Raw genomic sequence first — 11,822 nt, 5'->3', positions numbered from 1 at the left:
GTTACATGGCTTAGTGGATTTCTTTAAACATATTTTTAAGCGACTATTATGTATGAGAATCTCCCTGTTCTGTGCTATGGTCTCTGCAGTCCTATGGCCTTTGGGACCATCTGAACACAGTGATGTCAGTTTCCCAACGGTGCCTGCCAGGCTTATCTGAGAGGCATATGAATACAGCCTGAGTCTTTGGCCATTGCTTTAAACAATCAAGATGCTGTGTGGCATTATTTGCTCATTGAGACCCCTGTCACTTGCATCAAGCAAGCTTTAAGCACAAATAAGTCATTCATGTCTTCCCTTACAGTCTTGCAACTAATAATGGTGCATTTTTTCCAAGAGACTGCTTCTGTATAGATTTTTACTTAAAACCTGTCTCGGAGCAAGACCTTAGTCTTGGTGGTTTTGGATAGATATGAGGTCAGTGCTGTTTCTGATATACAGATCCTTATTCTAATGGCCAACTACTTAGATCTCCCGCAGATAGGTTAGCTGCTTCCGTTGGTTTTTCATGGCCTGATGTGAGGGGCTTGGGGCAGATCCTTCCTGTAGTCTCACCGTGATTCTTTCTGAGGGAGGAGTAAGGCTGCTGCCTCCAGCTAGTTTGTCTGCAATATCCAGAAGTTGCATGTTTCGTGGATCTAGTCTTTCCTCTGCTCTTCCGCTTTAATAGCAAGAACCTTATTACAAAGGTCAGAAGAAACAAATGAACTTGTTTTCACAAAGCCATGTGCAGTTCAGCTTGCTCTAGACCAGATGGTGTAGTCTGAACCATAGCAGGCTCAAATAGTATTTTGTTCCTTGAATAGACTAGCAGTGAAATCAGGATCTGAAGATTTACCATCCCCTTGTTTGGGGTAGGATTAAGTTGTAATGGGTCTGTAGCTGCAGCATATGTTTCTGATCCATGGAGCTAGAGGGAAAACTGTATAACCTTTATCTAAAAATAGCTCATGTACTGTGTGGCTGATGGGTTCTTGCTACTTCTGTTTGGGTATGTTGACTGAAACTCAGCAAGCAGGTGCTATGGCATACATGTTTGCATTTTAATGCACGTATCATGCAGTCTTAGCACCTCCTTGTCTAAACCTTCACAGTTTCTCCTTCCAGATGACTGCCAGCATTTCAGAGCAGCCATGCATTTCTGAAGAAAGATAACCTCTTCTCTAGAGATTGAAAGCTTGAGGTCTAATTACATTCAGCTGAGTGAGTGAAAATGAAGTTTGGCCAAGCAGAGGAACCATTTTTAGGGGGATGTTAACATGTATCACATCTGATCTCTGTGCTGACCCATTCTAACACTTAGGCAAACCTTCCAAAAGGCTTTTTAGATACTACGTATTGTTGATAACTATTGTCAGCATAATGTATGAAATACTGCAGTGCTGAACATCTGCTTTTGAATAAACAGGCATAGGCATTCCCGTAGTCAGTCCCTAATCATAATTAAAAAGCATTTTCAATTAAATTCATGCTGAACAGAATGACATTCATAAATGTGAGGGGATGACATCTTTTAAACAGCCTCTTACAAAACCCAACCTTAAATTGGCTAGTACTGTAAGGAGAAAAAAAAAAGGTGACTTATGCTGCAGTCTCAAAGGTTTAAGATTGTTCATCTTTCATGACAGCTGAATCTACTACCTCTTGGACTGGAGGTTGTTGATCCTATAATGATGCATTGATTATGTTTAAAAGTCAGAATTAACTGCTTGCTTAGGTTCCCACGTGAGTTTCATGCAGGGGTGGGAAGGTGAATGAACAAAAGAGAGCAGCAGAGGAGGACAATGAAGTGATCATAAAGTCAAGTAGAACTCAGCTGTACTATGAGCACTTCTTTCATTAACTTCTTTCAGATAATTACTTCTCGTCTCCATCTCTTGGCTGAATCTGCAAAAAAGTCTTGCCAAAGTTCTGTTTCTTGGTGCTTTGGACAGTGCCTGTATGTAGCTATTTCTGTTCAAAATTGTGTGGCTTTACTCAAGCATAGATCCCCCTTTGGAGCTGTAATGTTTTTTTGGAAACTTTAGAACAAGTGAATGTCAAGATTGAGTAAAGATCATAAAACTATTTTTGAGGAATGTATCCTGACAGTTTTTTGGCAGATGGAGAGCAGACGCACACAGATCCAACACAGATATTTTACTGGCAATGTGAGAAGTGTTATTTGTTATGTTGTCGTCTCTAAGCTCTGCCAGAGCTTCTAATCACATGTGAAATTAACAAAATTTCAAGCCAATGTCATGGTAGCTTGCCCCGCGCCATAGGCTGGATTAGGCAGTACCTGCTCCCGGTCAGATTATGGATGGCAAGAGAAAAATCATACTGCAATTTCTAGTCTTAATAAGGGAGGAGTGCATTTCTAGCCCAGCAGTTACTGGGTGGCACTAGCATGACAGCATTGTTCCACAGGGAATGGCCCCCTCCATGACAGTTTGATAAACTCTAATCTCAAGTGGTTCTGCTTAGCTCGTAAGGCAAAAGGACTGGAGAAGGTGTACCGCTAGCCAGAAAGACCAGAAGCCCGACAGCAACGGCAGCTCTGCTTACAGCCACCAAATCGTTCATCTGAGAAAGTGGTGGAAAGGAACTGATTTTATTCAGCTCTCCGAACAGTTTCATAAATCTGTTGCTTGCCATTATCACCCCTGTAAAAAAAAAAAAAAAAAAAGTCAGTTTAGGTGCAACTAGCCTCCTGAGCATGCGTAAACTCAGATTTGCTCAGACAAAGCCATTCACAAATTCTTCCCTGCATTCAATTGCAATATGGTTCTAGAATGGAGCTACAATAAATGAGATGTTTGTTTTTTTTGCCCATTCATAAGTAACGAAAACCCTTCAAGAACCTTTACCTTCAGAACAAGGATACTTTGCGAATCCAGAAAGAACGATTTGGAGTTGGAGATGACTTTGTAAAACCCTTTTGAAAGCTTGCTGTGCACTTTGTACTAAAAGTATTTTGAAACTAGAATCCATCTGGATATTAATAAGAGATTTGAGACTCCCTCTTGTGGCTGCTTTAAGCTGGTCTTGGGCATTTGTGATGAAGATTTTGCCATCCTGCAAGTCCTAAGGCTAATTCAGTATTGCTAATAGAAACTTGATAATTGATTAAAGATTTCTCTTTGCTACGAGCCTCACTTGAACATTGTCTCAACTTAGTTTTTTCTACATGTGGAAAAAAACTTAAGTGAAAAGAGGAAGAAAAATTGGTTGAAAAGTTCTGATCACCTCAATTACATTTGATGTGAGTTCAGGAAGTTAAGACAGCTAAAGTAGATGGAGGTTGTTGGGAAATCCCAGTGCAATTTCCATTTGCTTCTCTGAATCCAGAGAAGAGGCGTCTGTGGCACTGCAGAGCGCAGGATGGTGCTCAGCCCTGAACTGCTGGGCCAGTGTTAGCAGTGGGTGACAGGCAAACACAGGAAGCAGGTTAATTGCAATATTTAACTTCATGTAAAAACCCATTATTTCTCTTTATTCTATGAGGAATGGATGTGACCTTAGCAAATGGTCTTAATAACGTAACCTTGCCCTCCTGTTAATAATTTTATGGCTGTGCTTTTGCATGAGCCCTTCTGCGTGGGGTCTCGATGTAACTGCTGTGAGACACCTCCTGTGTGGCTGAGAGTGGTCCGAGCAGTGCCTTGGCGAGAAGAGCTGAGAAAATACAGCCCAGCAAGTGGAAGCAAAAAGCCTGCAGTGTTATTTTGGCTGTTAAGGCAGTAAATCAGCCCAGCAACCAGCTGCTGTGCCGGGGGTGGTTCCTGAGTACCAGAGGCACGTCAGCATCCCTTTGCTTGGCAGTGCAGGGGTTATTCCCTTTTTTTTTTTTTTTTTTTCCTGCTTCAAAGGCAAGTTTTTCCACTCCCTTACACACATTGCAAAAGCGATGGCAAGGCTAACGTGTGCACTGGTGCAGGTTCCTCCTGTGTGTGATATCTGGGGTTGACAGCAGCGGTGCTGCTTTGCCTCTGAGCTCTGAGCCTGCTCAGCTGGTTGCGTGCCGCTCCAGGCTATCGCGGGGCTAGGGCACAAGCAGTTGGTGGGAGTGAGGAGCTTTGCTGTATCTGACTGCATCCAGGAATGAGAGGGCTCAGAGAAAAGAAATAAGAGCATTGGATAAGGTAAAAGCTCCTCTGTCTTGCCTGCATCCCAAGCATCTCGTTGCCGCTGCCCTCACTGCTTGGGGAATAGCTTAGATCACGTTTGTCTGCGTTTGCCTACTGCAGATGCCCAAACAAAAGGATTCCAACCTGCGCGTTCTTGTGCTCTTGCCTGGGCTGGCAAATGCGGATGGTTCAAGCGAGTATTTTGTTCACGCTGTGTTCTGCTGCACAAAATAGTGAACAGCTTTTGCTGTTTTGATAGGGTTTAAATTAATTTCTCCCATCTCACCAGGGGAAATGAGGGCTGGGAAGAATGGCCATGCCTGTTGCTTTGTTAAGCTCGGCTTTGGCTCCGATTCTGGCACTGAGAAGGGAAATAAAATACAGGGGAAGGGGAGCTTTCTGAAAGAGCTACGGGTCTGCTCCCAAGTTGATAGGTTAAAATGTATAAAACACTGACTTCGAGGCATTGCTCTAATATTTGTAAAATCAGCGTGGCAGCTCTGTTAAGGGCTATGAGTCACCCCGAGGGTGGTTTAGTCCTTTATGAGCAGTAGCGCAGCCTTCTGCTTCCACGCAAACGGGAGCGAGAATTTTAATGGAGTCAGAATTACCCCTTTGGTTCGAGCACCGTCTGACCTCCGCTTTGTTCGCGCTGCCTCCCGTTCCCAGCTGTGCGGAGCGAGCCTGACCCATCTTTGTCTGCGGGAGAAGGACTGGACGCAGCCCGTGCAGCCCCATCAGCGCCAGCCGCGGCGGCTGCAGCCGTTCCCCTGCCGCTCTCCGCAGGCTCCCGTGCCGGGTCCCTGCCCGGCAGCTCCCGAGGGACGCGGTCAGGTGTGGCCCGACTTGGCTGCGGTTTGCAGGAAGCCGCTGACAGCGGGCCTGACCCCGGCCATGTGCACGCAGCGGGAGGCTCTGCCTGTCCCCAGGCGCGGCCTCAGGCGCTCGTGGCAAGCCTGCGCTCCAGGCTAAACAGAGGAAGGTGAGGGTCAGCAGCAGAGAGCTCTGCCCAAGACTCAGGAAGCACATTTTGGCAGAGGAAAGAAATACAATACAAGCAGGGAGGGAAACTCAGCTTCCATCCAACCCCCTCCAAGAAGCTTTTGGCTCCCTACAGCTGCCGGAGTCTTTACTATCAGTTATTGTGCTCTTTATTGTTACAAGCTCTCGTGTTTTTTCTGCCTTTTACACCAGCACGTTGCGGAGGGGAAAGAACAGAGCGATCCGGGATCGGTGCGGTCTGCAGGGCAGAGCCCTGTGCCAGGGGACAGGCCGCCCAGCTTCCCCCTGCTGCCTGCCACCGCCTCCTCGTGTGGCCTTAGGACGTGCTGCTTCCCTCTGGGCCCTGGGGTGCTTCCACTGACACACCGCCCTTCACTTGTTCACCATCCCTGCCCTTGTCAAATGCTTCCAAGGGGTCTGGGGCAAAGCTTTGTACTGTCAGGGCAGCCACAGGCCCACTGCTCGCTGCCCTCCTTCCCCGGAGCAAGCAGAAGGAGCTGTGCCCAGCCCTGCCCTGGCCACTCAGCCCCGCAGCAGTCAGCCCCCGTTCCCCTGCAGATGCTGCCCGTGCTGGCAGCAGTGGGAGATGCAGTGGGGAAACCTGTGCAGGGACCCAAGGAGCAGCGGAGCTGGCTGCAGGAGACATCCCCAGCGCGCAGACAGCACCAGCACGCAGTGCTCAGCACTTGTCCTTGCAAACCCTGCTCTGCTCCCCATCATCACTCGCTTAGAGCCTTTGTTTCTCCTAACCATGAGTGAAACCAGTTGTGGGATTTCGTGTTAAGGGCATGACATAATCAGAGTCTGGGAATTCCACTGGAGGAATCCTTTTGAAGATTTACTAGTCTGGCTAATTACAGTAAAACTCTGAAGGTGCTGCAGTCTAAATGATTAACAGTTAATAAGTGGAGGTTTCTGCTTTCTTGTACTTTTTTGCTACGAAACAAAACAGACCAATTCTGGCTACGTCACTAGCGGTTTCTTTTAGGAAGGAGATCTGCCAGAGGCGTGCTAACAGGTTTTCACAACTCCACTGTCCATCTCTGTTGGTGGTAGCAGATCATTCAATTAAAAATGTAAGTCATTTCCTTGCTTCTTTCTATGTTTGTTGTTTTTCTGCCTTTCTTTAAGCTCGAGTAGTGACAACAGCCTGGAGGATTTATTTGCTGCTTGTTGACATTTTCGCTTTCTGATGCGCATCCTTACATTACCCTGTAGAGTTCAGGCCATCTCAGCCACAGAGGGATGGCTTAAGGAAAGGCAGCCTTAGAAAATACCTCTTCCATGTTCCTTTCATCCCAAAATGCCCACATTACCAAAACACTTAATAATTCTTAATTTTGATTATCTACTTCCATGTATAGCCCATTTACCTGTTATTGCCATTAAAATATTTGCTCTCTGTGCCAGCATCTCTATCATATTTTTGCTTGGATGTGTTGTAGTAAACCTGCTGTGTCTCATTCTCTGCCTGCTCCACCTCCGAGCTCCTGCAGACCCCCACCTGCCCAACTTCATCTCTCCATCCTCCCCATCTACTCCTGCAGCCTGCAAGGGCTGCCCTCGTGCCATGGCTGGAGGTACCCTCAGCTTGTAGGGGTGACATGGTGCTGCTTCCGTCGGAGCTGTTTTTCCAAATCAGGCCCTAAATTTCCCTGTGCCACCTTCTGACGTCTGCACAGGGATCTGGAAGTGGCGCTGGGTGCCTGGGGGAGAAGCGCTGCCCTGTGCCTGCTGCCCTGAGGCGAGGCACAGTGGGGATGGAGCAAGGAGAGTGAGTAGACATGGGAAGGTGACGAAAGGGGCCTGGGCTGAGCTGGCAGCGGGTGCATGGAGATGGCAGCAGGACACCCGAGAGGCTCAGAAGCAGCAGAGAACCTCGGTGATTGCAAACCCCATCTCAGGGCTTGCTTCAGCCACCACAGTCCAGCTGCCCTGCACATCCCTGGGGCGAGAGGCCTGAGCCTGGGCACTGCTGGAGCCCTGTGTCCCCGGTGCTGCCAGGTGCCAGCCACCACGGAGGATGAGCAGCTCCTGCAGCACGGCGCTACCGGGTGCTGGTGCCGTGCCGAGCCGCCCGCTGGCGAGCTGTGGGTGGCTGGGCTGTCGTGTGGTAGGCAAAGTGCTGCAGAACAAAACTGAATTGAAGTGATTCTTTCCCTCTCCCCTTGGCCTGCGAGGAAATCTTTTTCCATTTACTATAAAACATGGCCCTTAATAGTGCTGAAGTGTTCTATGTATTTTAAATAAACATGAGTGGATTTGAGCCCAGGAGGACATGAAAGAATGCAGCGTTTGCGGGGTACCGGCCCGGCACACATGTCAGCAATTTGGCTGCCTTGTGTACTTTGGCTTTTAAAAAAGCATTTAAAAGTAAACAAATGAAGGAAAATCTGGCAGCTGGATTTCAAAGTAAATTGCTTTCAGCTGATAGACCCCGTTTCCAGCTTGGTTGGGTAGTATCAAGCCGTACACATCCAGCGAGAAGAGCAAGCGGCCAAGGAGGCGAGCGGGGGTGGGAGGGAGAACAAAAGCAGGGAAGTTCTGTGGATTTAATTCTTCCATTTCCTTCCTTTGCACCAAACACTCCCTGCCTGTCACTGCCCTCATGTCAGATGGGCAAGCTCAATACTTCAGACAGCAAATTGCACTCCACCGTCTCCCAGCCCCTGCTCTGCTGGGGCTCGCTGCCTCCTCCGGCCAGGCTGGGAGCATCGCGCTGGGGACGACGCTGTCCCCGTGTCCCCTCCGAGAGGCACGGTGAGGGCTCTGTGCTCTCATCCTGGTGTCCTGCCACCAGCCCCGCAGTGCAGAGGGGTGACCCCCACCCACACAGCCCCCGGTGCTGCCAGCATTGCCCCGCCGGCGGGGGAAGCGGAGCTGGAAGCAGCAGAGATAACGCAGGCATCAGGAGCACGGGCTGCGGCGAGGCCCTGCGCCTCCGGAAGGGTCTGGTGTGGCCCTGAAGGAGGAGACTCAGCAAATGCTGACAGATAATAACGAGGTCCCGGGCTGGACAAAGAGGGGAGGTTGCTGAGGTCACGCTTTGGCTCAGCTTCGGGCTCCTTCTGCTTTGACTCGCGTTTCCTCAAGTTTATAAAACTTTCTGCGGGTTGGTTCAGTGGAAAGGGCAGAGGAAACCGGTGGGTCTGCAATGCTGGCGGCGTGGGGCTGGGGCTGGGCTGCTCCACGCACGCAAAGACGACGTGCCCGGGGCTGTCCTGCTGGCACCGATGCTGCGATGCCCCCCTGGGGGTGTAGGGCCCTGCAGCCCCCCAGGAGCAGCGTGAGGCTTCAGCAGGAGGAGGCAGCACAGGGACGATGTCCCTGCAGCTCTCAGCATGCAGCTCCCTGCTCCACACTGCAGGACCCCGCTCAGCTCATGGCCGAGGACACGGCTCCATGCGATGCTCCCTTTAAGGGTACAGTTAATCAGAAAGGCTCACTCTAATGGTTTTCCTCCTCCCTGTACCTCAGCAAATGGAGTCCCTTCCCAGCTCCTCTGGCAGTGCTGAGGTGCTGCCAGCTGTACCCCACAAGGGAAAAATGTGGCGAAACATTCTGGGTGAGAAACTCTGAGCGCAAAAGGAGCCGGGGCTGAGGCAGTGCTGTACTGCCATGACGGGAGCCAGCCGGGCCGGCTGCGCCGAGCCGCAGGACAGCTCTCATTATCCCTTGGCACAGGAGGCCTCTGGCACCAGTGCTGGGAGCTGGCAGCGCCCGCACGCACCTGCCGGCACCAGTGGGCTCACCGGGAAGCTCCTGGCTCTCGTTAATGCCATGGAAAAATGTTTTTGAGGCTCCCCAAGTGGCCCCTTCCTCTCCGCCCTGGCACAGGCTCCAGCACCCTGCCCAGGCGCTCAGGGCCCAGCCCCACCACCACAGCCCCAAAAGCTGCAGGGAAGAGGCTGCAGGACCCAACGTGAAAGCACCTCCTGGGTTCTGTCATTTCTTTTCCTTCCTCAGGTAGGCAAATGGGGCTCAAAGGCTAGCAGTGGGGACGTGGTAGATTCATTTGCGTGGGGTGGGTGAGGCTCCAGCCCTCCCCTCGTTCAGAGGGATGGAAACAACCCCCGGCAAAGACAGTTGCTTGGATGTCCCTGTGATTAACGGGAAGAATATGTAAATGTATATGGCGGTTGCCATGGCTACCAGAGGCATTAGGCGGGTGCTGGGGAAGGCAGAGCCCCCGGCCCAGCCCGGGTCAGGATTTGCATTTGCGGCGCAGCGGCACCCTGGCACCCTGTGGTGCTGGTGCAGAGCCGCCAGGCTGCGCCCACCCCATGGCACCGCCGTGTCCCCAGCACCCCCAGCAAGACCTGGGCACCCCTGCCCGGCAGGAATCACCCCGAGGGAGCGATGTGCCTCGGTTCTACAGGGCCACACAGCAGCACAAAGCTGGGAGCGGGATGGGGATGGGGCCTGCACACAGGTGCACCAAATCCCCAGAGCCACCCAGCCCCACCTCACGCCAGGCCCAGCAGCAGCCCTTCACCACAGCTCATTGCTGGCTGATCCTATCAAGCTGGGAGGGGAAAAAGGCTCCACCTGTATGGAGCCTGCAGAGCTGCCCCTGCCTGCCCCTAGGCCTGGTAAATGCTGTGGGCGCCATGTTGTGTCACCTCACATCGTGTCACTTGTCCTCAGGCTGTCACGAGCCCTGACAGCAAGGAGCCCCCAGGGAATTCGTGCCCTCAGCAGTGCTCCTGCCCCTGTGCCAGCCCTAGGACCTGCTGGGTGGCTGCAGCCAGAGGGAGGAGGTGAAACCCTCTGGCCTTCAGCACCCTGACCCGAAAAGGTCCTGGCTGACAGCTGCTTGCACATCTTGCTGCCACTGCAGCACGAGCAAAGTGCTTTAAAAACTCTGTAAAAGAAAGCAGAAACCCTAGATAAGCTGAGAAATGGCACACTGGAGAGTGTGGGGTTGGAACTGACCCTAAACCTTGTGTGGGAAGGGGCTGCTTGGGAACATGCTGCTTGTTCCTCTGTACTCTGTGCTGGTGAGGCCCCACCTAGGGTGCTGTGCTTGGTTTTGGGCCCCTCAGCGAGCTGCTGGATGTGGTCAGAGAGGAGCAGTGGAGCTGGTGAAGGATCTGGGAAATGAGACGAGGAGCGGCTGAGGGAGCTGGAGCAGGGGAGGCTGAGGGGAGGTGTCTCCGTGCTCTCTGCACCTGCCTGAAAGGAGGCTGCACGAGGAGGGTGCTGGTCTTGTCCTTGGGTGATAAGTGACAGGATGCAAAGAAATGGCCTCAGGTTGTACCAGGGGAGGTTTGGGTTGGACATCAGGAAGAATTTCCTCACGGAGATGGTGGTCAAGCACTGGAACAGGCTGCCCAGGGAGGTGGTGCAGGCATTTAAGGGCTGTGTGGCTGTGGCACTGAGGGACATGGTTTAGAGGTGGACTTGGCAGTGCTAGGTTGGTGGTCAGACTGGATGATCTGAAGGGGCTTTTCCAACATAAACAACTCCATGCTTTTGTTTCATGCTGGAAGTGTAAATTTCAATATTTACCCTCAAACTGCTTTGCTAACCCAAGCTGAAGCAAGGCAGTGAGTTATCTCTCGGTTGGGACCTGTGGTGCTGACAGAGCCTGTGGGTGCCCCCGCACCGACAGCCCCAGTGCCTGTGGCTGCTCCTGGCTTTGGGGGGCAGCAGGGGTGTGGGGACCCCAAAGGATTTGGGGATCTCCCCGGCCCCCCGTGGCCGGCCCCGGGCTCCTCCGCCTGTCCGAGTGCTCTGTGGCCATTACAAATGGCAGGCGTGCACGCCTGGGCTCTCGTGTCTGCTATTTCCTTATAATTTAAGAGCCTTCCTCACATTAATCTTTTTATTTTTATTTTGACAAATGTATGTTTCCAGGAAGTTGCTGAGGTCAAAGCAGCATCTGTTGCTCGTTATTTTGGGGGATGCAGAGGGTCTTTGTGAGGGTTTCCAAAGCAACAAGGAATTAAGTGGTTTGTAAAGCGGAGACCAGGAATGAGGAGAGGGCTGGGGCTTCCCGAAAGGCAGCTGAAGATGCTGATGAAAATCAGATCAGCTCGCCTGTATTTTCTTGGAAACTTGATCTATTTTTCTTGTACAACTGTCAGCCTGACTCCCGTATTTCAAGCACTTGGCCGGAGCCAGCTCTGCGTTTCGGCGCTGGGATTAGCGTGGCCCCGGTCAGACTCGCATTCCCCGGCCCGCGCTGGCTGCTACGTGCTGCCCAGGAGCACGTGTGCGGTGCCGGCCATAGCGTGCTCCGAGGGCAGGGGCCAGGGAGGTACTGGGGACCAGTGGTCCCTGATGCAGTGCTGTCTGCAGACACGGGCAGGAGACCCCTGGGATGGCCCTGGACCCCCTGCACTGGGAATGGCCCTCATCCCCCCAAAATGAGGGGCTTGGGGCTGAGCTCACACCTTGATTTGCCCGACACCCCTCCCAGGGGCACGATGCCACTTTGCCTGCTCTTGACCAACGAGCAAAATTACCAAAATCGGCTGAGAAATTGGTGCTGGGTTGGTCCTGCGGCCGAGGGCTCTTGTGCAGGGCTGGCGTAGCGGTGAAAGCTGCTTTTTTCTTGCAAAACAACCCAAGGAGGGTCTGGTGCCAAGGCGAGGGCTGCTGAGGAGCCCAGGAGATTTATCGCTGAGGAAATACTTTCTCCAGCAACGGCCGACGGTCGCAGCAGGAACAATAGGAGATTCGCAACGTGAACAAAGCTGATTTCGT

This window comes from Anas platyrhynchos, chromosome 18, assembly GCF_047663525.1.
Source record: "Anas platyrhynchos isolate ZD024472 breed Pekin duck chromosome 18, IASCAAS_PekinDuck_T2T, whole genome shotgun sequence".
In the NCBI taxonomy this organism is placed as follows: Eukaryota; Metazoa; Chordata; class Aves; order Anseriformes; family Anatidae; genus Anas; species Anas platyrhynchos.
Note: the sequence above shows the minus strand (reverse complement) of the source record.